The sequence below is a fragment of the Prionailurus bengalensis genome, chromosome E2 (assembly GCF_016509475.1).
Source record: "Prionailurus bengalensis isolate Pbe53 chromosome E2, Fcat_Pben_1.1_paternal_pri, whole genome shotgun sequence".
Lineage (NCBI taxonomy): Eukaryota > Metazoa > Chordata > Mammalia > Carnivora > Felidae > Prionailurus > Prionailurus bengalensis.
Genome location: NC_057352.1, coordinates 25,552,594 through 25,558,593, shown reverse-complemented (window position 1 = coordinate 25,558,593; position 6,000 = coordinate 25,552,594). Strand labels below are relative to the sequence as shown.

The 6,000-nt window shown below is 37.6% G+C and overlaps 1 pseudogene; it reads left to right on the top strand.

Annotated features, from left to right (window-relative positions):
- The first annotated feature begins 5,213 nt into the window (after positions 1-5,213).
- Positions 5,214-5,674, top strand: LOC122495095 (annotated as a pseudogene).
- Positions 5,675-6,000: the final 326 nt, after the last annotated feature.

Genomic DNA, 6,000 nt, shown 5'->3' with positions numbered 1-6,000 from the left:
ATCTGAGAAAAAGGCAAATTCTACAAAGACTTGTACTAGTCTAGAGCACCCAGGTCCCTACTGTAGTCAGGGTCTCACAGAGGTCAGGAAAGGCTCCAGCTAATTCCATTATTTAAGGGTCACTTTCATTAAGGAGGAAAAAAGGCCAAAGCAGGGTATAACAATTGTGGTATCCTTTTATTTATTTATTTAGTAAACTTTTTCATATAAAAATGCTCAAACTCATAGAAAAGTAGGACATTCATATATCCACCAACAAGATTCAGCAACTGTTAACATTTTTGCTATATTTGTTTCATTTATATATAAATAATTCATCAAATCAAAGATGACACTGATTGTAAGACACCCCATTATTTTACATGAAAATAAAATAAAACACTGCTATTAATTGTTTAAACACCACCAATTTCTAAGATACATTCCAATTTTTAGGGATATTAAGATATAAAAAAAGAAACGTGTCTAAAGATTGTGTGTTACATAACTCCACTGTATGAAGTCCTACATCAGGTAAAACTGATCTATGGTGAAAGAGATAATCAGAACAGTGGCTCCCTCAGTGAGGGGCTGGAGAGAAGATTGACTTGGAAAAGGCAGGAGGAAATGTCCTGAGGAAAATATTCTGTATTTTGATAGAATAATGGCATTTATTAAAACCCATTTCTTTGTAAGATTTAACATGTGTATATAATACATAATACTATATTATATCTCAGAAATTAAAATAACAAAATGATTTTTGTTTTTGCTAAAGCATTTAAAAGGTAAGTTAAAGTAAATTCTTCATGGGGAAAAACTGAGAGCTTTTACCCTGAGATCAGGAACACGACAGGGATGTCCACTCTCACTGCTGTTGTTTAACATAGTGTTGGAAGTTCTAGCATCAGCAATCAGACAACAGAAGGAAATCAAAGGCATCAAAATTGGCAAAGATGAAGTCAAGCTTTCACTTTTTGCAGATGACATGATATTATACATGGAAAACCCGATAGACTCCACCAAAAGTCTGCTAGAACTGATACATGAATTCAGCAAAGTTGCAGGATACAATATCAATGTACAGAAATCAGTTGCATTCTTATACAGTAATAATGAAGCAACAGAAAGACAAATAAAGAAACTGATGCCATTCACAATTGCACCAAGAAGCATAAAATACCTAGGAATAAATCTAACCAAAGATGTAAAAGACCTGTATGCTGAAAACTATAGAAAGCTTATGAAGGAAATTGAAGAAGATACAAAGAAATGGAAAAACATTCCGTGCTCATGGATTGGAAGAATAAATATTGTCAAAATGTCAATACTACCCAAAGCTATCTACACATTCAATGCAATCCCAATCAAAATTGCACCAGCATTCTTCTCGAAACTAGAACAAACAATCCTAAAATTCATATGGAACCACAAAAGGCCCCGAAGAGCCAAAGGAATTTTGAAGAAGAAGACCAAAGCAGGAGGCATCACAATCCCAGACTTTAGCCTCTACTACAAAGCTGTCATCATCAAGACAGCATGGTGTTGGCACAAAAGCAGACACACAGACCAATGGAATAGAATAGAAACCCCAGAACTAGACCCACAAACGTATGGCCAACTCATCTTTGACAAAGCAGGAAAGAACATCCAATGGAAAAAAGACAGTCTCTTTAACAAATGGTGCTGGGAGAACTGGACAGCAACATGCAGAAGGTTGAAACTAGACCACTTTCTCACACTATTCACAAAAATAAACTCAAAATGGATAAAGGACCTGAATGTGAGACAGGAAACCATCAAAACCCTAGAGGAGAAAGCAGGAAAAGACCTCTCTGACCTCAGCCGTAGCAAACTCTTACTCGACACATCCCCAAGGGGTGCAAGGGAATTAAAAGCAAAAATGAACTACTGGGACCTTATGAAGATAGAAAGCTTCTGCACAGCAAAGGAAACAACCAACAAAACTAAAAGGCAACCAATGGAATGGGAAAAGATATTTGCAAATGACATATTGGACAAAGGGCTAGTATCCAAAATCTATAAAGAGCTCACCAAACTCCACACCCGAAAAACAAATAATCCAGTGAAGAAATGGGCAGAAAACATGAATAGACACTTCTCTAAAGAAGACATCCGTATGGCCAATAGGCACATGAAAAGATGCTCAACGTCGCTCCTCAGCAGGGAAATACAAATCAAAACCACACTCAGATATCACCTCACGCCAGTTAGAGTGACCAAAATGAACAAATCAGGAGACTATGGATGCTGGCGAGGATTTGGAGAAACGGGAACCCTCTTGCACTGTTGGTGGGAATGCAAACTGGTGCAGCCACTCTGGAAAACAGTGTGGAGGTTCCTCAAAAAATTAAAAATAGACCTACCCTATGACCCAGCAATAGCACTGCTAGGAATTTACCCAAGGGATACAGGAGCACTGATGCATAGGGGCACTTGTACCCCAATGTTTATAGCAGCACTCTCAACAATAGCCAGATTATGGAAAGAGCCTAAATGTCCATCAACTGATGAATGGATAAAGAAATTGTGGTTTATATACACAATGGAGTACTACATGGCAATGAGAAAGAATGAAATATGGCCCTTTGTAGCAACATGGATGGAACTGGAGAGTGTTATGCTAAGTGAAATAAGCCATAGAGAGAAAGACAGATACCATATGTTTTCACTCTTATGTGGATCCTGAGAAACTAACAGAAACCCATGGGGGAGGGGAAGAAAAAAAAAAGAGGTTAGAGTGGGAGAGAGCCAAAGCATAAGAGACTGTTAAAAACTGAGAACAAACTGAGGGTTGATGGGGGGTGGGAGGGAGGGGTGGGTGGGTGATGGGTATTGAGGAGGGCATCTTTTGGGATGAGCACTGGGTGTTGTATGGAAACCAATTTGACAATAAACTTCATATATTGAAAAAAAAATAATCAAGTAAATTCTTCAGCATGCATCTCCAAAAAATAAGAACATTCTACTATATAACTGCAATGCCCTTATTTCATACCTAAAAATTTAACAACAATAGTTTCCTAATATATCTTTGGTTCATATTCAAATTTCTCTAAATGTAATTGTCTAGTGTTTTATTTTACTTTTTTGAAAGAGAGCACGCACATGTGCCTGTGAGCAAGTGGTGGGGGGCAGAGGGAGATAGAATCTTGAGCAGGCTCCATGCTTAGCATGGAGCCTGATGTGGGGCTTGATCTCATGATTGTGAGATCATGACCTGAGCTGAGATTAAGAGTTGGCTGCTTAAACTGACTGAGCCACTCAGGTGCCCCTATGTTTGTTGTTTTTAAGCTTTTTTTTTAATTTTAATTTTTAAATTTTATTTGAGAGAGAGAGAGAAAGGGAGTAATGTAGAGGGGCAGAGGGAGAGAGAGACAGAGAGACAGAGAGGAGAGAATCCTCAACAGGCTCCATGACCAGCAAGGAGCCCAACATGGGCCTGGATCCCATGATCCTGGGATCATGACCTGAGCCCAAATCAAGGGTCAGATGCTCAACTGACTGAGCCACCCAGGTGCCCCTTAAAAGTTTTATTAAAAAATAAAACACATATACAGAAAACTATACCAAGCATAACATATGGCTTTGGAAATTAACATAAGGTGAACTCTCTTATAACCACCACTTACAATAAGAGATAGAACTTTGCTGGCCACTCAGAAGTAATTCATGTTTCATCTTAATCACAACCAACCCTTTTTCAAAATGACTACAATTCTGGGCAAGATTCCCTGAGTTTTGGCATGTTGATAGCAGGTTGTTTGTTTCTGTGCCCTTTATACTCAGTTGGATACAAAATCTTTGGCTCACATTTTCTTTCCTTGATATGTTAAATATGTGACTCTATTTTCTTCCAGCATAAAGAATTGCTGTTGAAAATCTAGTGGAAATCTAATATTCTTTCCATTATAATTCATTTGGCCTTTTGGCCTAGATACAAAAAAGAATCAATTTTATTCTTTCTCTTTGAAGTTTAGAATATGTCTTAGTGTTTGTCTTTCTGGGTCAATATTTTCAGTTTTAAGGGGTGCCTTTTCAAAATGTAGTTTAAAATATTTATTTTAAGAAAGTTTTCTTGAATAATTATTTTTACTATTTGTCATGTTGTTGCCTTGGTTTGGTTTTCATTTGCAGTAACCCCTAAAAAACATGTTATATATTATTTACATGGCTTCAGTGTTTGTCACTTTCTATCAAATCTTCTTTCTCTTTATTCTTTAAAAGCTTTCTTTTTTCACCTTCTACTTCTCATATAAGGCAATATCTATAGTCTATATATACTCTTGTTTCTTTCTGGTTTAGTTTTATTTCTGAAATCACTTTTATTCTGAATTTTCTTTAAGTTCTGTCACTTAACTGCAGTATTTTTCTAGTTCTGATTCATGTTAATCTTTGATACCCTGTATCTTTTGAAGTATCTTTTAGCTAGTTTTGAAATACTAGTTTATATTTTTCATCAATTTTGTGGAAGGGAACTTGGTCAATTAGCTTTAGGAATCCACGTTGTTTAAACTGCTCCAGCTTCTTCAGATCTTATTGGAGACCCCTTGTACTCATCCAATATTGGAACAGGCAAACCGTCTGTTGCTTCAACTGCTTTGCTTGAATCAGCCCATTCTGCCTTCCATAAATACAATTTTGCCATCCCATCAGTTGCCCTGTTTCTTCCCTCTGCTTTCTCCTGTATCAATGTGAATATAATGCAGATTTTGTAATACTGGTACTAGTTGTCCTCACTCTCTTGTGTTTTTGAATTTTGTGGGGACACCTTGTCATTTGACCTTTTTGTCCACAGTTGTTTTTGGTTTTAGTATCTAGTTACTGTCTGCTTTTTTTTTTTTTTTTTGGATGGGGAGGGGATTCAGGGAGATTAGAAAACCATGCCACTGCTGTCTCTTTCCAGAATTGTTGGGAGGGGGGTGGGGGGTGTGAGTGGGAAACGTGCCAGGAGAGCTCAGGAAGCAAATTATATTTTCATCCAGGACCATGTGCCTAAACCACAGTTAAATGTGAATAGGAGAAGATGGGTCCCCGGAAGCAAGCTATCATATTTTTTAACTCTATACCAAAAAGTGGAAACAACAGATGTTCACTACAGTGTTTTATGTAACATTTCATTTGAGGGATTCTACTATTAAAAAAAAAAGAAAGGTATGATAGCTCTTCCTCAGCACTGTCTGTAGGAGGTGGCAGAGGTCTCCTACTTCATCATGGTCACCCTCAGACCTCTGGTGAAACCTGAGATCATTAAAAAGAGGACCAAGAAGTTCATCTGGTACCAGTCAGACCCATATGTCAAAATTAAGTGAAACTAGTAGAAACCCAGAGCCATAGGGTGCTCAGAAGATTCAAGGGCTAGATCTTGATGCCCAACATTGGTTAAGGGAGCAACAAGAAAACAAAGCACATGCTGCCTGGTGGCTTCCAGAAGTTCCTAGTCTGAACTGTCAAGGAGCTTGAAGTGTTGCTAATGTGCAACAAATCTTACTGTGCAGAGAGTGCTTACAATGTCTCCTCCAAGAACCACAAAGCCATTAGGGAAAAAGCAGCTCAGCTGGCCATCAGAGTCACCAATCGTGGTGCCAGGTTGTGTAGTGAAGAAAATGAATAGACATACAGCTTATGTGCACATCATATTTGTGTTAATAAAACCATAAAACTACCAAAAAAAGTATGATAATACTTGTCTAAGATAATGCAGTTACATGACTTGTCCTTTAACCCTATTTTAAAGTTAACTTTTAATTATATGAATGACTTACAAATACATTCCTTTATAAGAGATTAACACGTACATAAGGCTAAAGTCCTCTTTGACCAGCTCACCAATCCAAATCCCCTGGCTATTTTTTGATGCCTGGCTGACTTTGCCCTATCTTCAACAAACTTCTGGTCCACAACCTTCTGCCCTGCTGACAGAGCATTTAAAGTCATTTTGACATTAACTAAAGTTAAATGTAATGATGAAAATGAACCTGCTAATAGCCATTTGGGGAG